This window comes from Rattus norvegicus, chromosome 2 (genome assembly GCF_021556685.1).
Source record: "Rattus norvegicus strain SHRSP/BbbUtx chromosome 2, alternate assembly SHRSP_T2T, whole genome shotgun sequence".
In the NCBI taxonomy this organism is placed as follows: Eukaryota; Metazoa; Chordata; class Mammalia; order Rodentia; family Muridae; genus Rattus; species Rattus norvegicus.
The window spans coordinates 233015644-233041294 of NC_141535.1; the positions used below are offsets into that span (position 1 = coordinate 233015644).

The 25651-nt window shown below is 39.5% G+C and overlaps 1 protein-coding gene across 4 annotated transcripts in view; it reads right to left on the bottom strand.

Moving 5' to 3' along the window:
• The window catches only part of Bmpr1b (bone morphogenetic protein receptor type 1B), a 332846-nt gene that overhangs the window by 207408 nt on the left and 99787 nt on the right, over positions 1-25651 (bottom strand). For all 4 annotated transcript variants that reach the window (XM_087625066.1, XM_087625064.1, XM_087625067.1 and 1 more), the window contains 1 exon segment: positions 25253-25320. The gene's annotated coding sequence lies outside the window, so the exon portion shown is untranslated.

A 25651-nucleotide genomic window follows, 5' to 3' on the forward strand; every position in this document is an offset into this window, starting at 1 on the left:
CAGCAGAGAAAAATCTTGGCTGAACAGGGACTGAGTATCCTAGACAGGAACAAACCTCAACTGTGAACCACCTCTTTGAGACTCATCAGCAGATTTTTTTTCTTATATTAATTTACTATTCATTTATGATTCAGACCTCCTCCAGAGCCAAATAAACATGTCATCAATACAAAAAAATAGACTAAAATCTATTTAAATGGTAAAACAGATCATGATACTCTCAGCAAATGTAACGCTACCAAATTTAAAACCAAAACAGGGCAAATTCAAAGAGACACAGATGGTGTTGCTCTGCCTGCTAGAGATGAGTCAGCAAACAGTAAGGAGAGATGGCCAATGGAACAGGATTCCTGGACTTCTGTAAAAGAGCCCTCAGCATGGAACCTGCTAGAGAAGATTGCAGAATCCCCAACTTAACCACAGTGATTGCATTTAGGGTAGCATATGAGCAGAGGGGAAACTCGAGGGAAGATAGATACCCAAGGGTAGGATCAGACTGGTCAAAAACAGGTATATTCAGAAAACTCAAGCTAATGGAGAGAGATGTTTGCTAACTAAGTATGAAATAGTCTGGACAGTTATAATAAAATTTACAATACTACTTAACCATAAACTACTTTTCAAACTATCATAACTCATTCTGCATTAGTCATCACTTTACTGCAGAAGTAGCAGAAAATGAAAGTCTACAAATCCTAAATGCAATTAAAACTAAGCACTCCATATCTGTCCGAGGCAGTACAATAGAAAAGGAAAAATGATTTGTCATTTAATAAGGAATTTAAAAAGTCATTTTTTCCTGAGCTTTTCCCTCAGATGAGGAATCCATGGTGACAGATATGATCACCTTAAAGAACATGCCACCATCTTTAAACAATGTGTATGAACTGATTCACAAGCACAGCATGACTCAGTGAAGAAATCCATTCTAACATCATTTATCTGAAATGATCGCACGGTCTCTGTCAAAATATGAACTTAAAATTCCAAAGGTCTTAAAGCTGAAAGCTATTAAAAATAAGCTATTTTAAACTTACAGTAGAATGTGTCATAGAAAACATTGCTTTAACTTCTCTTTCAGCGATGATCCATAATAGACTTGGGTGTGTGTCTGTGTGTTTGTGTGTCTATATGTGTGTGCGTGTTTGTGTGTGTCTGTGTGTGTGCATGTGTGTGTATGAATATGTGTGTGTGTCTGTGAGTATGCGTGTCTGTGTATCTATCTATGTGTGTGTGTGTGTATGTCTGTCTGTGTGTATGTCTGTCTGTGTGTCTGTCTATCTGTGTGTGTCTGTGTGTGTGTGCATCTGTCTGTGTGTGTGCGTATGTCTGTGTGTCTGTGTGTCTGTGTGTGTCTATCTGTGTGATTCTGTGTGTATGTATGTGTATCTGTCTGTCTATCTGTGTGTGTCTGTGTGTGCATGTCTGCGTGTGTGTTTGTGTGTCTGTGTGTCTGTGTGTGCCTGTGTGTCTGTATCTATGTCTATGGTGTGTACGATATGTATATATGAGCATGTGAGTAGACTAACCCTTGCACAAACATGGTGGCCAGAGCAGAATGATGGGCATCTGCCTCCATTTTATTACTGTGAAACAGGGTATCTTGTTCAACAAGAAGCTAGTCACCTGCTTTGGGTGAGCTAGCTGTGCAGCAAGCTCCCAGAATCCTCTGTCCTCCAACACTGGGTTTGCAAGCATCTCCTGCCATGCCTAAGTTTTAGGTGGGTTCCAGGTTCAAACGCAGGTTCTTATGCTTGCACAGCAAGTGCTATTACCCATCGAGCCACTTCCTAGCCCCCCTCAGTGAATTTTACGGAGAAAAAAGTCCATGTAGACGCCTGTAATAATCCAATCACCACTTCCAGGACATTTACTATATGTATCCATAAAGCAAGTCAACTCTACAAAGACATTTCAAGACCAGCCTCTTACGTGATTATGTTTTTCACAATCTAATACACTTAAAAGATGACAGAGTTGTCATCTCCACATTTATTGCCAGAGGAAAGGTTTTGCAGTGTATTCCATTTTGGGAAAAAAAAAGAAAGCTAAAGAATATTTCTTAGTGTCAAGCTTTCAGTCTGATATTTTCTACAAACTCACTAGAGACCATGCACTGAACTATAATAATAACTTAGACAACGTCCCTATGAGGCTATTTCTCTTAACACACAAAACCACTGCTGATGTGCCTTAAGCCGATAGTTGCATGAGGTTTCAGTTGAGCTGGTTAAAGCAAGCACATGTGGAGGAAAGGATTTGCCTCCTTAAGTTTTTCATAAAGATTATTTGAGGCAGTTTGCAAGATTATGAAAGATGGGGATAAGGACGAATAGCAGGAAGAACAAAACCAAACAGAAATAAGAAGTTAAGAACAAGACATTGAGGCAGGAATAGGCATCATATTCCATTAAATGCAGATGGGTTCTAAATTTCGTGAAGAATCCAGTAACTGAGATATTGGAAAGTAAGGGAGTATTGGGGGAAATGGAGCTCCAGATTTAAAAATCAGAGAGGCACCAGTCCACAGTACTATGTCCCAGTGGCATTCTACGGGGTAGGTAGGAGAACAAACACACACACACACACACACACACACACACACACACACACACACTCACACACAGTAGCCATTCAGATTTTCTAACTTGATGCCTAACTGGATTGTAGAAGATACGATCCAGTAATGCTACAGAGACATTAACAAGCCATGATAAATCAACACTATTAAAGAGTTGACCCTTTATGCATTTATTTATCCTTTCAACACATACTTCTGCATTTATACTTCTGCCATGCACCAAGAATTTATTATTCGACACCCTGCTGAAATGAAAAGATCAATCCCCTGCCTGCACTCAAGGAGCTTCAGTCATACATTGAAGACATAGAGAGAAGATTCAGCAGACTGTAGACTTACATTGAAAACGGGGAAGAAAGAAAGAACAGAAACTCAAGTTACTCTCGACTATTTCTCCACTGAAACACAGCAGTGTGCAGTAGATATCTGCAAATAAGATTATCAGGATATCAAGATTAATACAGTTCACTCTTTCCCACCAAAGACTAAATATGAACTGAAATGTATCCAAAGAGACAAATGCAAATTACAACAGAGGTATGGACAGTAACTTGATGATTAAATGTGTCTGCTTTTCTGCAAACAGAATGGATTATATTTTACAGTCATCAGTATTTCAAACAGAAATGTTTGGAAATGTCTAGTAAATATTAACATTTTCTCTTTGTGGTCCAACACTTCATGGTCTAATCTTTTTGTTGGGAATTCAATATTGTGGTCATTAGATAAATGCCATCACTAAAGGCCCACTTTTTTAGTACTTTCCTCTCCAGCACCAATAATCACAGTATTGGTACCCAAAATTATGTTTTAATATGAACAAAGGCCTACACATAAGAGATATTTGGTCTTGTGGCTCCCAAATTCTTAATAAACAGCACCATTTGGCAGGAATCAGTCTTTAGTATTTCTAACTTCATCATGTGACAAAAATGTACACATAGAGACGAAATGTGTTCTCTTCAGCTGCTGTATTTATAGAATAAGAAAGTGGTTATTCATTTTCGATGTTAATTGCTTCCTGAAAACACACACAATCTTCAAAACCCTCCAACATTCTACTGTCAAATTAAAGTAGAAAAAGAGTTCATACATGAATCCATGATATTCTATATGCCCCATAGCTGGCTCATATATAAATATACAGAAAGGGAAGGAAAATTGAACACCCATGCCCAAGTGCCCTTCAATACATGGAGGAGAGACCCTTCATGACAGACAAAGACATGGAGTCATGGACATCCCGGACATCTGAGGACTCCACAAGTTTCTCTGTTTATCCAGGAGCTGTCAAAATGTCTTATAAAGTATTCTTCTGAGAGGAAAATAATTCTTCTTTTGACATATTTAGGGCCCAGTTGCAGATAGGAGATATGTTTTATAGATGTGATAAAGGCATATTTCAATGCTGTTTTAACTTCCGTTTCTGTCATTATGGACAACATTTGGAGAATGCTGACTGTAATTCCATGGAAGTGACTAGTTGGTCAGGAACACAGGGGGAATCTCTCAATCCTGCTGGATATGTTCTTCAAGTCCTTCTCCATATGGTGACAGAATATTCATTCACAATAAGAAAAAATGGCCATGTGGTATGGTAGCCTAACTCCTTCAAAGATCCAAGCAATAAAGACCTGCAAGTACATACAGCACTGTATCCAGAGTAATGAGCCAATTTTTAAAATTAATAACATTTAAACTGAGATTGATAAAACATATTTTAAAAAATAACCCCCTGATGGAAGGCGCCATAATAACACAGACCACTGATCCAACCAAGGAGGGCTCACATGGGCTCACGGATACTGAAACAGCAAGCAAGAATCCTACATGGGTCCATACGACATTCTCTCTCTTCTCTTCTCTTCTCTTCTCTTCTCTTCTCTTCTCTTCTCTTCTCTCTCTCTCTCTCTCTCTCCATATATATATATATATATATATATATATATATATATATATATATAATCTTTTTGTTGGGAATTCAATATTGTGGTCATTAGATAAATGCCATCACTAAATGCCCACTTTTTTAGTACTTCCCTCTCCAGCACCAATAATCACAGTATTGGTACCCAAAATTATGTTTTAATATGAACAAAGGCCTACAAATAAGAGATATATATATATCCGTTAGCCTGGTGTTTCTGTGGGACTCTTTGCCTGCTCATGAGACTGTTTTTGTCCTGTTGGGGTTTCGCTGTCAAGCCTCAGAGAGATTTTGCCTTGTTTTATTATATCTTGTTTTGTGGTGTTTTGTTGTTGACTTTTGGAGGACTCCTCTTTTCTGAAAAGAAAAAGGAACTTTTTCCTTCTGGGGAAGAAAAGAGGTATAGAGGAAAGCTAAGAGGAGTGGGGGCCAACTGTGGTTGAGATGTATTTTATGAGAGAAGAATCTACTTTAAAAAACCAAAAACAAACCACCTTCCATACATGACACTGCTACCGTTTTTTTTTTTTTTTGGTTTTGTTTTGTTTTGTTTTGTTGTTTTTTTCCTCAAATGGCATTGCTAACTGAGAACAATTAAGATGGATGCTCAGGTCCTGAAACTGAGTCTCCTCCTAATGCTGACAGCACTTTCTCTCTCTGGCACTCAGGATACAGTTCTCCTGCATTCCGCCACATAGCCGTGGCCCCTACCTACAGTACTACTATCAGTGTATCTAGGCAATCATTTGCCCAAAGCGACCAGGCTCTCAGTCTACTTTGCACTGAGACACACAAAAGAAAGTTTCACAGAAAACTGAAACTCTCAGGATATTTTTAAAGGTTATTTTAGGTCTTGGGGACGTCTTGTCTTTACCTTTTTTTAGCTCTGTGGATAGAAAATAAAATCTGATTCCAGAGGCGAATGGGCCAGGGGCATATTTTTAATCTTCTAAGAAGAATACACTACTTTGTAAGGTAATGAGTTCCCAAGATTTTCCATAAGAAAAATTTCCTTCTACTGAAAAATAGTCAAATATCACACCACTTGATGTTCTTGTTATTCAAATCACATGGCTCCAATGCTTCCTAAATATTGTATGAATTCATACGGATAGCTTAGGATTCTGCTCTCGTTTTACATTGTTCTTGTTAACTTTTCTCTTTGGAGACATTATATTACACTTAGTCGAACCGAACCATTGGAAGCATGCGACATCATCATAAAGATATATACGACCCTTACAACCTTCCACTATAAATAAAGAACTGAACATCCAGCTATCCTATGGCATTGCTGCCGTTCTAATTTTCACTAGTGGTTTTGTCCTCTAGTTCCATTTTACTGGGTCCAATATAAAAACATACAAGCCAGCCAACTGACGTCTTAAGTTCAAGTTAGACACAAAGCCAGCACTGAAGTAGATTCGGGGACCTGGAGCACTGCACTGAGCTGTCTTTCTAAACGTGCGCACCACTCAGCATGGAATGTTATGGTTGGATGGGTTTCAGATTTCTAAATTAAAAAAGCATCAGTGTTTTCATTCCAATCTTGTTTATGTAATGTTTCTGAAGATTAGAATTTTCAGGTTGTTCGCACCCTTGCCTTTCTCCTCCTTTCCCAAGTTCCTCTTCACACTGGGATTGCAGAAGCGACAACCTGTCATTATCTCCAACATACAGTAGCCATTCCTGAAACTCTGCCTGTACCGTGCATGTGGGGGTTATGCAGGGAACAGAGGAAGAACACGTGTGCATTTTAATTCCAGCAACGAATTCCCAGTTCTAAAGGACTATGGTTGATACTTGCTTAATGGGAGATAGACTATAAAAAGGTTCTCCCTTCTCCATGAGCTTGAATTAGAAAAATCCCATATTTCTAATGGGGAAAAAAAAACTTTGTAAACACACAGGACATACCATGGGTCTCTCCTCTGGTCATATCTCCAATAGGCTACATTTTTATTTTGATCTAGTTCAGAGCTTCTCACATGCTAGGGGCAGAGTTTACCATTGAGACAAACCTCAGGTCTCTCTACAAATCACCTTTAATATTATAGCCACATAATATTTATAAGAATGAGCTAGTAAGAGATCAGAGGTATTTACATTCATCTCATCATTTTATCTTCAATCGGTTGTTTTATTTTGATAAAATTTAAAGACACCTCAAATGGCTATTTGAAGTCATTTACCTGATATCATGAACAAACTGTTAAAGCCTCTTACCTACGAAGACCCTGATCCTGGATTCTCTAAGTTTAACCTCATTGCTGAAGATATATTTACTGGTGTGAATGGGTTAATGATGTAGCAGCAGAAATATTTGTGGGATTTTCTAGGTGAGCCATAAATGTCTATTGAAATGGAAGAGAGGGGAAGATTGAATACTCAGAACTGAAAGGAATAATAAGACAAGAGAAGGAGAAACTTGTGTAATAAGTTGTCAAGGCAAGGACTGCCAGCAGCCACCAGAAGCCAGGAGAGGTTAGGGGCAAACTGCTTCGTGGAACATGCAAGGCATGCAGTTTTGACGGCATGTTGATTTTGACTCAGAACTTGAGCTTCTGTCACATGAGTGTATGAGACAGTTCATTCTCGCAGCTGCCTTGGGAAACTAATACAAGTGTAGCAATATTGCATTGAACCTTCAAATTTGTAAATTTAGGAGAGGTAGCTACTGGGGGAATGAAGGATTCCATTTTGGTATGCTGGGGGTGGGGCTGGTAAGTAGTTTCGAAAGATTTGGATGCAAAAAAGAACCACATTTAAAGTATGAAAACCTCCTAGAACAAAGGGTAAGTTTAAGGTACCCTTAGGTCTCCAGAAAATAGGTCTCTAGGAGTTATCAAGAGCATTAAAATCTATCTCTTCTTTCATACATTAATTTCTCAATTAAGACTTGATCCTGGGATTTGTCAGGATCAGATCAAAGTCTATGACATCAGATGCTCCACTTACCTGTATCAAAATCCAGAACTGATCAAACCACCAGGTAGAGGGGAGAGGAAACATGTGTTTCCAAAACTTGCTGTCTTTAACATCTATAGAAATGATTTCCAAAACAATTGACCACAAAATAGTATGCATTGTACAAGGCACTGTATAAAGTGTATATTAATGTCTTTAAGTGTGCTATAAAAGCTGACAGGCATAAAAGTTTTCTAAGTGGCTCGAAGACATAAGAGCAACATGTCACCCACTAAAACACCTATTTGTCTTCAAAGGCATTACCTACAGTGACATTAAACGTCATGGGCCACACAGAAACAGATTAATTTATAAGTGGGAGCACGCAAGACACTAAAATCACTTTACATGAGCTGAAGACTCTGGGACAAAGTTCAGTCAATACCTCTGTCATGGCGATGAGTCAACAGCAGAGCCCACTGGTGCCACTGGCAATGGGGAAGCTTCCAATCTGCAAGCCTCAGAGAGCAATGATAAGGCCTGAAGCTGATTGCAACTGGCTAATATTTAAGTTTGCACAGCTCACAGGGTTAAATGTCTCAGGTCTCCTTCTAACACATCAATATTTGTGACTAGACCAAGGTACTGAATCAATTTGATGACCATAGATACTGCCTGCTATAAAAACATACTCAAGATCATCTTTAAAATCAATATACAGACCACTTCGCCTCATTCAGGATACACCCGATACATCACAATATGGCTTTAGTTTGGCCAACTGATTGTTTCTTAGAATATCCTAATGTTCTAAAAGTCAGAAATTTTCTGCAAACATGTTTGGGACCATAATTTCTTTTATAAGGAAAGAGGGAAAGAATAGCTCTTGCAAAGATCTAGCACATTAAAATCCACAAAAAATTACCTTTTTTAAAAATACTTTTTTCACTTATGATTTTGACATAAATTCCTGAGCAGTCTATATTTGAACACTTATATCATGAAGCAATTTTGAACTTGAGAAGTTTTTAGTGAGGGAATATAGTCAAGGAAAGTATACAAGGATTTCTTGAAGAAAAGTCATAGTCAAATTAGAGCTAATTTTCAGCTTTCACATTTGAACCAAACAAATTCAGGACCTCAAGGGATTTGATATATAAGATCATCTTTCAAGTATGAGATTTAAACTCTCCATTTTCAAAATGTTCCTTCTGTAGAAGAACAGATATTCTGATTTACTTCCCCAAAATAGTGAGAACTCACAGACTACACATGCACAATTTTGTCTTAGTAATTTAATAAATTAAATCGTATTCAACAAAGCAATAAGTGATTTAACATTTATAAACACCAAGAAAAAGGTGCTATTCATTTTTATCCACTGAGTTAGAAATAGCAGATATTTTTACAGATCCCCAAAGACCTGTTACCCGTAACTGCATGTAAAAGAGACTTCTAGATGAAGGAAGCCCGTAACTACCAACTTCACTAGAGAATGGTTAGTCCCACCCATCTGAGAAGTTAGTCCTGCCCATCTGAGAAGTTAGCCCTGCCCATCTGAGAAGTTGCACTGGTGAACACGGTCAAAAAAAAAAAATTTTTTTTTAATGTATTTGGGTCAACAAACAATGAAATTCAAGTGTCGATCAGTAGCCAGTTAGGGACATCCCACAAAGTGCCACAGTTCATTTCCTAACCTTATAAGATTTCTGTTCTGGTATAGCATTTTAACAATAAAACACACAGTGCTCTCTATTTTGTTTATTTTGGAATGCTCATAGGATGGCTTAAAGACTGCTTAGAAGCAGGTTGGTCGTAATCAAATTTAACTGACAAATTGTGTCTAAGGTCCCAACAATTTTATTTGACCCACTATCCCCGTGGATCAACTCCTGAAAAAATCCTAACATATAATTTAATAACAGAGCTGATTTTTGGGAGACTAAAATCTTCTTCACGAATTGGTTTTTAGAATGAGTATGTTTGTCTCAGATCTTCATATTTGTTTAAAAACTACAGACCGAGCATTTAAATTCTCTCATAGATTATAAATCAAAGAAAATTGAAGGCAGCTATATAAACAGATCGCTGCCTGCCTCTGTTGCCCAGACACAAGGGTCTCTAATGTGAAGCATTTAGCCTGCTCACCCCTCAGCTGCCATCTTTGCGTAAACATGTCTTAAAGCACCATCAATCTAAGGAACCTGGGGTATTTTTTGCGTTCAAGAACAAAGACATTTTCAACTTTGGACTAGATGTACAACTGTAAAACCAAGCAGAAAAAGGAATCCTGGGCTATAAGTTTATGTTAAATGTTGAACATGATTTTACCAAGCTTTTCGAAGGAGAAGGTACCTCAAGAACTTGGGATATTCATTTTAACTGTTTTTTTCCCCCTGATGTTATTACTTTGTATCATGATGCCTGAAGAAAAACTTTTCTGCCTACTACTTGGAGACATTGTAGAAGGAAATTAGTTTCATCGTGATTTTTTTTTAAAGTTCCAATAATTATCAAAGGAACCTATTTTGTTTACACAGCTACTTTAAGGGCAGGCAAATAAAGAAAGGACAAAAACAAACAATATTAGGGCAGAAGAGTAGGCTCTCGCAGAAGCTGGTGAGCAAGATTACCATATTGGATCAAAGATAGCTAAACACTAGAATAAAAATTTTAAAGTTTTTTAAGTGCCCTTATGTTTCTATGAAGACTTTTACATTGTTTCACCAGGGCCAGTATGTAAAACAAGTATTGTGAAAGGAAACTCTTAGGAGAATCAACACTTAAAGAAACAAGTGCTCAAGTTAACCAGGATCACATCTACTGAGACTATCGAAATTCTGACCTAAGGTTCTCTCCCTCATGTCTCACTCCCAAACCCTCACAGCATTGTCTGCCATAATGGATGTTTGTTGAGGGAAACAGAGTAGAAGAACAGGTTATAAATAATGCTTACTATTGAAGGGAAAACAAAAAAGCTACTCTGTGCCAGTGCATTGGAAAACGGTTTCACAGACCACAGCAGTTGATCTATGGGAAACTGCTAACCCCTGAAGAGTTGCCAAGGTCACAGAGACCAGGCTGATGCCAGAGAGAGAGAGGGAGGGAGGGAGGGAGGGAGGGAGGGAGAGAGAGAGAGAGAGAGAGAGAGAGAGAGAGAGAGAGAGAGAGAGAGAGAGAGAGAGAGAGATCGCCACCTGAGTATTGGTGAGGAGAGTGTGGGGAGAGGGTTATTTTTTACCTCATACATCTCACCACTGAGAATCGGGAAAAGAAAACGCAGACTGGGTTGTTTTGGCTTAGTTTTCTGCTGTTACCTGATTTCATTTCATGGTCCTTCTTATGGGGTTCCTAAAAATACTAGCAGTGCCCTGCTTGTGAACGTCTGCATTCCCTTCTAGGTGGGACCCAGCAGCACAGTTTTTAGATGAAATACGAGAATAACATTGCTGTTTCCAAATTCAGTTTCAATAACTACATTATCATGAGGGGCTCGGGAATGGCCAAGGACAACAAACGTGAACTGTTTGCCTTGAGTGGCACATTTCTGTCACCCAGCTCTGACGGCTACACGGTGGTGGGCTCTCCCCGCCATGCTGCTTCCTGTAGTGCCTCCCATGTACCCTGAGCCTTCTGCCGCTGCTTCTCACAGCACCATTTTACAAGAATGGAAAGGCACCAAGGAATTTTTCCTGAAGTGAGACTCCAGCTATAAAACAAGTGAACCAATTTCCTGAGGCCCGAATAAAGCACATTTCTTTTTCTCTGATTAGAGAAATCCAATTTTAATTTCTGTTTATAGAAGACCCAACCCTCTTTCTTAGCGTCATACTGAAACGTGGTTCTTGAATTTAGGAAATAACAATACATCACAACTAGGACACCATGTTTTCTCAAGTAGCAAGCACATTGATTTGTTGGTAGGAAGCCCATACACAGTGTGGAAGACTCCAGATCTCACAAGTTTCCTGCTTTACCATTCAAAGGGTATTGAACTGAAGCCTCATTAAGGACTAAAATGGCCCATTACTACGGACAGAGAGAGCTTGTCTTGGGGGTTGATGTAAACTCAGTGCAAAGTCTGGAGCCAAAAGAATGATCCATTTGCAAATTTTCCTCTTTTAAGAAAGGAAAAATATTTATTCAGTCTGGACATGATGACATTTCTTTTTCTTTCTTAGCCCTTCATGTATTGGATTCATCAGAAAGAAAGAGTTTTGTTCTAAGCATGAATCTCATTGCTATATTTTTCTTTTATTAAGTTAGCAATAACAAATCAAGAAAAATTAATTTGTTCTTATAATCACTAATGATGAAACTTTTTGGACATCATAAACACCGGCTTCGGTGCTCGTGTCACCTTACTTTGCATGACTAATCTTCCCCCTTTTCAGATGAAGAAACCAAGGCTCAGAACGGAAAACCACACACACTGAACTCCACACTTAAGACAAAGTGCACACAGCCAACAGCATGAACCAAAGCACCCACAAGTTATTAGGAATTTGCCAAATCCTTTGGGCCTTCAGTGACCCTACCTCTAGTAATTTATCTATCCAAAAGTGGAGAGACTGAGAAAATAATCTAAGCTATTTCCGGCCGATGCCACTGATTAAACCTCTGTGAGCCTTTCATGGAGTGGTTGAAAGCGAATGTCTTCTTTCTCCACTGATACAAACTCTGCTTCACTGGGTTGTGGGATTTGCTTAAGCATCACTGTGACTTTCTTCATCCTTTATACTCAGCATCCAGGATCGTCCCTGGTATGTAAGTGACAAATCCTTATGTTCAATAAATACCATGAGAGAAGGTAGAGCCTCACACCATACAACTATAAACAGAAGCCAAGCCTGGCATTTTAGCTTCTCTAACGTTGACCTGTATCGAAATTAGGAAAACTCTGATAAACGCAGATTCAGTTGTGCTGCGGTGGGAACAGATTCCAATTATGTGGGCACTGGCAGTGACGCTCTATAAGGATGTGAGAACTCTTACGCCTGTTTAGAAATTTATGTGTTCCTTGTATTTCAACCCTCATTCTGAAGGAAACCTCATTATTATGCTTGGTAAGTAAGGGCAATTATGCGTCTATGTGGCTTTTCAAATAAGGGTCACTGTCAGGTTAGTATCTTCATCCCTAAGAAGCAAGAGAAGTAGGGGAGGGCTCATTTTAATATTGAGTAAATCAAAATTTAAGTATTGACTATAGGAATTACCATCCCTACCTCCTGCCCCTTCCTCCCTCCCTCCTTCTCCCTCCCTTCCCCCTCCCACCTTTCTCTCTTTCATGGTGTGTGTCACAGTGCCCCCAACGCTGGAGAGCTGGAGTAAATAAAAACAGAATGAAGGGGCGAGCTTCTTCTGAAAAGCATCAGGTTTCTGGGCACCCTGCTCAGTGCCAATGCCTGACTTCTGGTGAAGGTGCCACCAGATGTGGGGAGCCTGGTATGTTAATGAATCTGCTGGAATGGTGTGGAGGACCAGGAATGACCTCCTAGCCACTCTGTTCTTTAATGTTGCCTTCTGCTCCCCTCAAACACTGCATACTTTCATCCCAACATTTCCTTTGTGCTGCGCCAGGGCTGAAATTTGTGGCCACTACTGTTCGGTCTTAAGTGCAGGATTATTGCTACTACAAAACCACGAGTAGCAGAAATACTCGTGTTAACCAAATGATGGAGGTCACTTTAATAATCCTCCTATCCCTGTTACTATTTAAGTACACAGACAATTTAGCTTTCTGTACCCGGGAAAATTACTGAACTGAGACGACATCATTGAAACTTTGCATCCATGTCCTTAATGGACCTTGTTAACGAGCTATTATTACCAGAGTCCAAGCATGCTATCAGCAGAAATTGAACTCCAAACAAGCATGTAGCTGTTGCATTAAACCACGCCCTTCTGTTTTATTCTACGCACTGGAGAGAAAGACTGTAAGTTGTGTGTTGACTTGAAAAGTACCGAAAGCATTCTAGGTACCAAACATTCAGTACCTGGTTGATGAATAGACTGAGCACTAAGCACCTTCAAACAACAATGTATATATTGAATATCCCAACAGGAAAACTCAGACAAGAAAATACTAGTACAGGAAAACCATCAACTATTCAACCAGATTAGTTGTGAAATGAATAAAAAGGTTTGGGAGCATGCACGGGTTTAAGAAGATACAACGTGCTCCTGTGAGTACCTCTGCTCTAACAGGAACTAGAGTCCTTCACATTAGGGAAAGGCCCTTGCAGAAGGAACCATTTACAAGTGCTTTATTTAGGTGAGATCCTGAAAGCGGGCAGGGCCGGGAGGGGGTGGCAGTGGTCAGGACAGAATTCCTGTCCTTCTGAGAGCAACCTCTACAGACCATCCTCTATCTCTCTCTACTATGTGAGTCTGCAGGGATAGGGTGACCATCTACAAACTACGCAAAGGTAGCCCTCACCACAACCCATCCTGATCTTCGCCTTCCAGCTCCCAGACTGTGAGAAAATATTTTTTATTCTCTCACTACTCTCTTGCTCTTGCTCTCTTGCTCTTACCCTCATCCCCTTTTGTCCCCTCTCTCCCCAATCCCCTCCCCCTTATCTCCATGTGCTCATAGCCAACCTCTACTCTACTCCTCTACTCCTCTCCTTCTATACACACTCTCTCTTTCTCTGACCTACTACCCTCTTAACTCCCCTCTCCATGCCCTGAATAAACCTTAATCTATACTATTCTGTCCTGTAGCTGATCCCTCAGGGGGAAGGGATGCCTCAGCATGGACCTGCTGAGGTATCCCCTTCCCGCACACCTCCACAGCTCCACAGAACATATTCCCCCTCTCCTTACCCTTTCATAAACACAACATCATATATTTTACTATAGCAACCCCAGACAAATAATACAACTTCTCCAATTCTTGCCTTTACCTTGCTATAAGAATCAGTCAAGATGATAATTTGGCCGTGTGTGTGTGTGTGTGTGTGTGTGTGTGTGTGTGTGTGTACCATAAATGTATTTATGATAGAGTTAGAGGATTAGAAGTAGTTGACATATATTCATTCTTCAACTGCCAGTCACTGACAAAAAAAAAAAAATACAAAGGAGAAAGAGAAAAAAAACCACCACAATTATTTTAACAAGTAACTCAGAAGTGCACTTTGAGGTAGGGGCTACCTCATTAGCAATAAGTGCAGACAGGCAGACATTCCACCACACAAAACCTCTTTCATCAGCATCAGAAAGAGAATGCTTCCTGCATGTGTCCCTTCTCGGGCCCAGGCCTCTAACACACTTCTTGTTATATGCCATTAGCTCTGTGCCAAGACTTAGTACATTTCATAATAAATCCCTTGACCGCATTAACTGTAGGCTTGGCAAACTTGGAAAGGCTCTATTCAAGCAAGCAGAAAACAAGCCACGAACGTATCCCACAGCAAAATGCACTTGCTAGATGCCAATACACAACACATTTCAACAGTTTGCCTCGCCCTCCTCCATTCGTCCCTCCCTGCTCCCCGTGAGGTGGAGAAGGAGACAGAAAAATACAACCTGGCTGTGAGTGGGTGTGATTAAGGAGCGCACAAGAACAAACAAAACAAGACCCTTGGCTTACTTCTCCCGCTAGGCTTCATCTTGCTACTAGTTCATTCTCTGGCTCTAACCTCCAGACACCATTCCCTCACCCCCACCCACAACCTAAAGTCACTTCACAGATGAGAGGCAGCAGCGTTTACCCTCATTTAAACAGTAACCATCTGTTGCTGGCAGGAGGACTATGGCTCCTTCTCAGGTTTCCAGCTTTGGAACACGAAGGCTGTGGTGCATTATGGTGACTGTGTGGGAAACCATCTCGGCACAGAATTAATGAGCGCTTCCTCTTTTCATGCCACAGCAAAGAATCCAACCTTCTCTTTGTTTCAGTGATCATGGTTAGTGAAAATAATCAGAACAATAGCCCTGTTGGGGGGTAAGGGGAGTGGCTTTATGTTGCCCAAAACTCAGTTTCAATCTCCCTTTATTTGGCTACTTCTTTATCTGGGAGACACTTTGAGAAAGTACAAGATCATTAACTTTGGAGATCTTAGATTATGATATACTGACCTAGATAGAGGATATTTTTAATGGCAAGTAAATTAAGTTAAATTTAAGAGGGATGAGGAACATATATTTATTAAAATCCTACTAAGTTTCTTTTGCATAGTACATTTTCAACTGTGCTATATCCAGTGAAGATGCCTTAGGCTTTTTCCTTCAGAAGCTCCCATTCAGGAGACTTCCGGTACTGGCATACCTGAAAGATTAATATTATACAACTTCTCCAAAGATCTATATGTAATTAGAAAAGGAAAGAAAAGGCCTCCTAAAAGCTAAATTCTGAAGAGCTATTCCCCTCTGAAAAAAAAAAAAAAAAGAGGAAAAAAGTAAAAAAAAAAAAAATCTAAAGAGGTTTAGGGGCAAGAGTACAGTTCAGTGAGTGAAGACACAGTAAGGACCCAACACCTAACTTTGATCCCCAAAAGTCAGAAAGGAGGAAGGAGAGAACTAACTCTACACAATTATCCCCTGGCTTCCACACGCACACTGCTGCATCCCTGTTTGCAGACATGGTCACGTGTGCTCAGGCTCTCAAGCAAATGAAAAAAAATATATGAAAACTACTCCTATTTCAGGTTGTACAGGTACAACGTTTTAAAGGCTTTAATACTAACAAAACATCCTGTATTTTCGGTTTAAGAAGCAATTGTTCTCTCGGAATACGGTTTCCTTTTAATAGGGCAGACCATTATTGCCTGTCAAGATAAAAATCCAGTAAGATAATTTAGTCCCATGTAAATAGACTTACAAGAAAATATTTGGAGTCAGGACAATCCTAGGACATTTTGGTCACTGGGCTCCATGATTTATGGGTACAAGCAAATATTTACAGATCGCCTTCCTCCTCTCCCCTCCCACCTCTTGCCAGCTTCAGGCTCTTGCTATGCCACATCTCTGAGCTCCCATCTCCTCTCTGTAACACGATTAGTAACAGCGAGAACATAGGGCAAACAGTATCTGGCACACAGAAAGGCTTAGAAGAGCAAGAGCTCTTGCTCTTGTCCTGAACAGCCATGGAGTGCGGTGGCCTCGTTTGTGTCTGTTCACTGTACAATAGTTTCCCTTACTTTCCTCTTGCCTCTCGTCTGACTTTTTTAGGTGGGATATTTCATTCTACCTTTGAATCATGGCATATTCATTTATTTTTTTAAATACTCTCCCTCAGTCCCTTAACTGAATGAAGTTTCTCCAGCCATCAGGTGAATTTAGCTCACAATTGGGTGGACTCCTCAAAAACAGCCCCAACATGCACCAGACTCTTGCCTGCTAAACGCTGCTTTCTCAGGCCTTAAACTGGGCGTTTGGCTTGAATACTGCATCCTGCTTTTCCCAGAGAATGATGGGCCCAGATTTGTTCTGTAGCTGCCTTGCCTCACAGATAGGTAAATAGGATCCTATTCTCTGTTTTGCCTTCAAAGATGGCTTGATCATAAACTAGATTGTCCTTGAGGATTGTTAAAATGGGCTAAATACGTAAGTTGATAGCAGCAGACTAATTTTTCATGCAAAATGTGGGGTTTATTTTTCTGCTTCTAGGGTGTATGTGGGGGTTGCAGTTTCAAATACTACCTCTATAATTGTTTTTCTTTCTTCAGAGTCAAACAACACAAATATTAGTCATTCATCCCTCTTTTTAGTTTGTGACTTATTATCTGTCTGTAATTTGTGATGTGCACAGGTCCCTGTTTCCTTGATGCCGCTTAGTTTGAATCTATTCCTCCTGTGTCCACCATAAATCTTCATTGACAAAATGATTTCATATTTTTCTTTCATTAATTTACTGAGGTCTGGATATGATTTTTTTTCACCCTTTCCATTTTTCCCCTCTGAATCCTCATTTAAATATTAAGTTTCTGATTAAAGAGGGCTTTTCCCATCCTTAAGTGTTTGAGTATATTTAATTTTGTTTAGAGTGTAAACACTGTTTTTTTTTCCTACTTTCTGACTGCTTTTCAAGGTAGGATATTATTTTCATTAATTTGTATAAAACATCACAACTATATTATAATGACTAGCTCTATGAGGTGCTACACTTGCTGTTCAGTTTGTGATGTTGGAAGTTCAACCAAATGTATAGTTTAAAGGCCCACATTTCTGTCCATCTAGGGAATGTCAAAAGGGTAGTGGGCGTTCAGGTCTACTGCTTAGCTGCAAGAAAACTTGTGGCTGCCCTTAGTTTTACAGAATCTTAAAATTAGCTCCACCCTTTTCTCCTTCGCCATCTGTCAGTCAGGTCTCTGATACTCTCCCAAATATCTTAGCTAATTCACTTAGCAGAGGGGAAAGTCTGGGGTTTACAGTTGAGAGGTTTTCCCCCTGTGACCTGGAGACTCGATTGCTTTTGGATGGGGAAATTCATTTGTAAACTATGTAGAGAACAAGCATTCCACACCTCCTGGCACTCAAAAAGCAGAAAGTAGAGAGAAGGAGAGGGTAGGGTCCCACAGTTCCCTTTTTAGGACAGTACCCAAGACCTAAGACCTCCCACTAGGCCCTGCTTCTCCACATACCCCCAATCTGGGCAGGAAGACTTTAACTCATGGGCTGTTAGAGAACATTCTGGATTAACACCATGCAAGTGCCAGGAATTCTCTTTGCCTTCCTTCTCTCTCTCTGTGTCCCCTCATGGGAAGTCATCTTGAAGGCTAGTAGAGAAAACTGTTGATCTGGTTTAACCACACCTTGGAATCTTTCCTCCTAGTCTGATCTCTGTCTCCCCAGTTTCCTTCCCAGGGTTTTCTGAGTTTGGCACCCATAACCTGTGCTGGGATTGCTACATTGCTTCCTTATGTTCTTGCCTGTCTCTCCTCCCCACCCTTTCTCCTGTCTGTGTTCTTCAGCTATAACACTCTTGTCAGGATGGGAGGGCATAAAGGGATCAAGAGTATTGTAATAATGGTATTCTGGTTCTCTCATGATGGTAAGAGAGGTTTTATACTAAATTTTATTCAATGTGATTTTCTATTATACCATTTTCGGTACAAATGCGGCAACAAGCATTATCTATGTGGAAAGTACGCACTTAATTTTTGAAAATGATATTCAAGACTTTGGGTGCTCAACAATGGAATTGTACAATATGGCGCCAAGTTGTTACCTCCACCAGCTGTGGTTCAAATCCTCAGCTGACTGACACTGGTGAATCAATGAAAAAGACAACCCTGTTCAAATGTCCTGTAAGCTTCATTTGTTAACTTTTACTTTCTAATTCAATTAATTTTAACTTTATTTTAAAAATTTTAAACTAGGCTTTGAAGCACATAAAACATAGAAATTTTTGTATACCTTAGAATATTTAAATATCTCTCCCAGTTGTAGTGACCTTTTTTTCAATTCTATAGAAATGTTTTTTTCACCTTTGACAGACAGGTCAGTAATTGTTTTTTCTTTTTTCTTTTAACCACTTGAGGATGTACATTTTGGGCACTGAACTTGTGAGCATCCTATAACAGTGACTTTTCTTTATTCAGTGTAGCAATCTTTGTCTTTGAAATGAATGCCCACAACGTTAATGTCTATCGCAATCCTAGGTATAATTACAGCCATTTACAGTGCCTTGATTGGTGCTCTTTTTCCTAACCTTTACTTAGGTTCCTCTGTCGGGGAAGAATCATTGTTTCCTTATAACCTTTCAGCCTGAGAGCATTTCCAGAGTTGTGTCACAAAAGCTCACTCAGTACAAATTTCTCTGACTTTTCTTCCTGGACTACTCATTTTTTTACATTTGGCCTCTAAGCATTTCCCTTGGTATCTTTTCAGCTCAGTAATACATTTAAAATTATACTTAGTATTAATTTGACCTTTTACTTTATATGCTTTCAATCCCAGGAAACATTTTTACAACTCATTCTACATAAGGTCAGAAATCTAAACTCTAAAATATATATATATATATATATATATATATATATATATATATATATATATATATATAGAGAGAGAGAGAGAGAGAGAGAGAGAGGGAGGGAGGGAGGGAGGGAGGGAGGGAGGGAGGGAGGAGAGAGGGGAAAGAGAAAACAATTCCTCCAAATGCTATGAAACAGTCAGGCTCTTTCCCAAGTTATAAATGTTATCTCTATTTAAAAACAAACATACACCACCTTCCCTCACTATGATCCTTAAAGCAATTCAGACTAGAAGTGTATTCAACTTCTCCAATCCCCAACAACTAGTACTTAGGAGTTGTTGGCAATGAAGAACTAGTTCAATGCTTTGGAACATCAATAATTATGACTTTCAAAATAAAATATTATCTTCAATTTGATGGTTCTATTGAGTTCGCTTAGAGACCAAATGGAAAAAGCCACAACAGCTAGATGTCATCTCAGTTCCCAGCTGGGGCCACTCAAGCATGCTCAGTGAGGTACAGGCTGCTGACTCTGCTCACCTGTACCAGGTCCTCTTAGATGACGGTTGGTCTGCTGTCTGGTGGCTCCTCTGTTAAAGCTGACCTCAAATGGATGGACATGACTGCTCCACCTGGACGTTCAGGCTACCCTGGCCTTGTTCTCTCATGGCAGTGACAGCATTTCAGAAGGAAACAGAAGCAGTGGACTCTTTGTGGGCCTAGAAACAGGCACACCATCACTTCCACCAGCCTACTGGCTCAAAGTAAATCACAAATGCAACGTGCATTCAGCACCCTAATAGAGACACGAGGACCACTGCAAAAAGTTGAGATCAAAGGCCAGAAAGTTTTATCAATGGGCTAATACCCATGTATGAAACTTACATTTGCAGTATTGTAGCCATTGCAGTCATTGTCTTGAAAATTCTGTAACACCCAAGTAAGATGAGGTACAATTTCTCCAACTGAAGGAGATGCTACAACTAAATAGCTTGGAGTCAACGTCTTAACCAAGCTAAAAACACTTAGTAGTTAGCCTTGGGCTCTGCCCAAGGGTAACTTAGTCTAGCAAGGTCTTCATTGCAAATGCATCCAATGTGTTTACATTGTCTTTAGCCATACAACAGTGAGCACAGATATGTATTCCTTAGGCTACAACGTGAGTGAAATTAGTCTCTACTTTAAAACAACTCCAGCTAATTCCTATTATCTTCCCCTAACCTCCGCATTCCAGCAGTGTGATGAATTAAAAGTTTGCAAATTTAAGTTTCCAACCACTAAATTTGAGAGGCAATCAAAACTTTGTTATAATCATGACAATGAGACAAAATATTTTATACAGAAAAAAATCAATGTAAACATATATCCTATATTCTGCACTTTACATTTTTCTGTATTTTATGTATATTGATGACGCCTAACCAAAGACTTTACATCTACCTTCCATCTAATTTTCCAGCTACATAATATGGTTATGAAATATAAAAAGATCACCTTCAATATAAGAAATGTCTACCCACAATGTGACTATATAATTATATTACATCTCATAACAACATATATTAAATAATATATTCATTAATACATGCGTTATTGAGATATATTACCGTTGGATAAAAATAAATGCATTAGTAAATTTTTAAGTTACTCATTAGTAATTTTGCATGGGTGATCTTAAATTCTTTGCGAAAAGGGGAACAATGTAAGCAACAGATAAATGAGAATTATGCCAATGAGTAAGAGGTCCTTGGGTAATGAGTTATAGAAGAAGCAATGATTGACAGCAGAGACAGAAACTAAGAGATGAAATCACCTGGAGCATCGGTGTGGTGGGTGCAAAACACTGCTGCATCATGTTTTAATACACTCCCTGGGGATGCAGACAAAGTCAGAGTCCAGAAAGAAAATTCACACACACACACACACACACACACACACACACACACAAATATGGCATAAGATCTCACAGCCTACAGCTTCCCTCTCCCAAAAAAAAAAGCTGCCTTCGATGCATAATCACTTTTTAAAACAAGGAGCTGTGGTTTGAAGTCAGGCCAAGGACCTACCCTCACCCACAGATCTTTCAGTGACTCTGTAGTATTTCACAAAAAAAGGGAAGAGTAAGAAAACAGCAGCACACTGCACATTGAGGACATCCTAAACTACAAGATTACCCACAGACCATGGAGGGGCAGCCCCACTCTATTCATAAGTCTACCCAGAGAAAGTTCTGATCTTAGCTGTAAGTTTCTCTGAAAGTATACTATGCGTTTGCACTGGCCACCAAAAATGCACAGAAAATAATATTGGCAATCCTAATGTAATACTTATCACCATGATATCTAGTGAATGTTCTTTAGAAAACCAATTATTTTTACCTTTGTCTCAAGCCCATAGAGGAGATCTAACGAATCTCATGTGAAAGTTTATACATAGTTGTGCTACCTTGGTTTTCTGTTGTCCTGATACAAATGATGACTCAAAACTACTACTAGGGAGGTAAATATTCATTTTAGCTTATAGGAGCTTAAAGGAGCGCTGCTTACTGACTCTGGCTCTCTGATCACATAGCATTGTATATAGCCTAGGGCCATTGTGTAGGGTTGGAACCGCCCACAGTGGGCTAGGTCCTCCAGCTCCAATCGTTAATCAAGACAATTCCTCATAGACATGGCCAAAGGGTAATCAGATGTGGACAATTCCCCAATTAATCTCCCTCAAATGACTTCAAGCTGTATCAAGTTGATAGGCATAGCTAAGACAACAATGTAGCTTTTTAAAATGTCCTGAGTCTGCAGTACAAAACAAGCTCCCACCTCTACCGTACCTATTCTAGGCCGAGTGTCCTGGACCAGGTATACAAAATCCTGACAACATTCTCAGTTCCCTAATCTATAAAATCAGGACTATGACATAGCTCCCCTGTAGAGCTTTCAAGAAGATTGACAAAACAGTATGTTGAGTGTTTAGTACAGCACCTGACAAGAGGGCAGATAAAAGCAACAATAGTGACAAGCATGGAAAGGACCAGCAGGGCAATTTGCCAGCTAAGTATTCACACTGTCTTCACTCCTATTGCCAATTCTCTGATGAAGAAGGTAACTTTTTTTGTTTAAGGACAAGGCAGGCATATATCTGATTCCATATGGAAACCTAAAATATATTTGATGAAAGAACAGTTAGTACATCCTAAAGTTAAAAGGAGATACAGAATACTACCATGTTTCCATACACATGCTATTTAAAATATCTTCCTTTATGGAAAAAGGAGACAAAGCCATTTTGAAATCTAACTCATGGAAAAAATATTATTTCTCCAAATCGTCCTTGTGGAGAATATAGTGGAAGACAGCGAGGCAGGGGCCTGTTTTCAGACTGGTATCCAAACTTGAACATCCATTAAATCCACTACACGGCTTCTTGGCAATGGAACTTGGAGCCTAGCCACAGTCTAGAGAAGGAAATATACTTTTCAAAGCCTCACAATTTCACTCAGATGAACAGCCAGGCTTAAGCTGCTGACTTATCCTTTAGAGTAAGACATCTATTTTCTTCCCACTTACTTAAACCACATCATATATCAGCCTGTTTTACAGATATTGCCTTTAGAGTTGAACTCTCCTGAAGCCAGAATTCAAGGTATCAACCATAGTCACATTTCACTCCTGAAGTAAGAGTCAAAAATTTTCCTAGACCTGGGACACTGCTCCCTTCTGTTCTCATTACCAAATTTTCATGTGGTTCTTCCCAGTCAAAAGTCCTTGAATCACTAGAGGGAGATTCTGCTGTCTCTAGGTTTGCTACAGTTATTTTAATTCTTTGTTTCAGAGGCAAATTGTTAGGCCTTGAGTTTACACACCAGAGATGAGTTTGAACATATTCTGATATTCTGATAGCTCTTGAATAAATGAAAGGAATATGATGTACAATTAAATTTAGAAGTATATTTCCTGCTGGGAAAATTCGGTCTGCGCAAACAAGAAATGTACATATATGTAAACAGAACTTACATGTTTCTCTAAAAGTCCAAGTACACTGACACAATTATATTTATTGTTTTGTGACATCATCTAGCAAGATAATTGTCTTCCAGTTACATTCATGTCTCTCAGGCACGGGATGAAGACCATAAGCAGTAAATCTGCAGTCTATTACACTTAGAACAATAAGTTGAACTTGTGTGCTGGCAACTTTTCATCACCTTGACATAGGCTAGACTCATTTGGGAAGAGGGAACGTCAATTGAGAAAATGCTCCATCAGCTGAACCTGTGGGCGAGCCTATGCTACCTTTTTCTTAATTGGTGATTGAGGTAAGAGAGTCCAACCCATGGTGGCTGGGGCCACCCCTAGGCTGGTGGGCCAAAGTGTGTGAGGAAAGCAAACTAAACACAGAATAAGAGCAAACCAGTCACTGGCATTCGTCCAGGACCACTGACTGCATTTGTCCTTGCCTTAGTGTCCACCCTGAATTCTCTGAGTAAGGTACCACAAACTAGACTTTCCTCCCCTTCACGTTGATTTTAGTCATGATGTTTGATCAGCAATAGAGACTCTAACTGGGACCATCCTGACAGCAAGAGTAGCTACAACACCATCACACTTTATATTTAAAACGACCTTTTCGCCATTTAATACAGACTTGCCCATGTGTGCAAAGGCTTTGAAATATACTTACAGCTAGGTATGGCTGGGCAATCCAAAAGGTTGACCTAAGTCTGTAATAATGGAAAAATTTGATTCCAGATCGTCTGACCCATCATCAGATGGACATAATCACTGAGTAACAGAGAGGGAATCAGTATTATTCATTTACTTTTAAGACGATTTGCATGCACCCAGTGTTTTCCATAGTGCTTTCCATTGAGAACTTTTATATTTAAGGAACCTTTTAAATGCGCTACTCTGCAGAAGTGTGGGACACTGGCAAATGGCATAGGAATGGCTCACACAGTTCACATGCCAGCTCTTACTTCCTTATACTTTAGCCGAATCTCCTAACTTCCCTGGACCACGGGCTCTACATCTGCAAAAGAAGCTAGGAGCAGCAACCACTCCCTAGAGTGTTAGGAATAGTGAGTGGCATGATAGACCCAGAAACAAATTATGCAACTATTAACTGTAATTACCACCAAGATATTAACCAGGGCTTTTAAAATCCAGAAGAAATTACAAGGAAACTTGGACTAGACCTGAAGATATAATGTGGAAGTTCTATGCTTTTAAGGAAATATAAAAATATAGGACTGACAGCCAAAAAGCTGGTCGTTTTAGTTCCATAAGGACGTCATGCAAAGTGGTAACAGGCTCAAAGCTGTAAAAGATAAACTGAGAACCACGTGGCGGGAAACTCACACCATGAGGACGTATCTGAATCTAAGTGCAAATGTTTAGAAGGCATACCAGGAGTAAAAACAAAACCAGCAAAGTCAGTCCAACAAAATTTGTGAAGTCCATTTTCTGAGTATCCTTGTAAAGTCAATAAGGCCACTGGAACCATTAACCCTAAAAGGGCGATGGAATAAGTTTGCTTGAAAGAAGAATTGTGTAACCTAGTTTGTACTAACCTGAAAAAAAATGTTAACGTAGGGAAGTCGTCAATAGAAGGAAAGGTTATCACTGAGAGTGTAAATGTTTGAGGTGCAGGCTAAGTGTGTCAGCCAACATTGCAAGGGGAAGAAAAGAGCTTCTTGCTCCTTACAGGACAAGTCCACCTCCACTGTGTCGTGCTGATTTATGCCAGTCTCGCTTATCTTGTGTACTTTTGGTGATAATTAGAGGGACAATCACACATTCCAGTCATTGTGTAAATTATATCGTTCTCTTGATTTCAGAAGACCATAAAGTCAATGTCAAAGGGTAATAATGCCACCTATCAAGTGTCCCGAACTCTTTAATAATTACCACAGCCTTACCTTTCTCAGCAAGGCATGGAATGGGCTTCACTTCCTCGTCACACGTAACGAGTACCTTGAACTCCAACCTGTCAACAGAGGATTAAAAAATTGAGTTTCTATTCGTTTTAATCTGTTGACTTGAAGAGTCATTTACCAATTTGTCTGCAGCACGCACAGAAAAACAGACACACACCATATACCTGGCCCTCCGCACCCCTTCTGTATAAGAGAGAATACTTTACCAACACAACACAACATAGCAGACACCGCAGCACATCTCCTTCTGAGAAGCAAGACCAAGTCTAAGTAGACTTGCAATTTGTTTATTGATTTAAATAGGAGGTATAATGTAAAAGAAAACAGTAGATCTGTGAGTAGATGTATAAACTATGCCTCTCCACAATATTTTCTAACCAA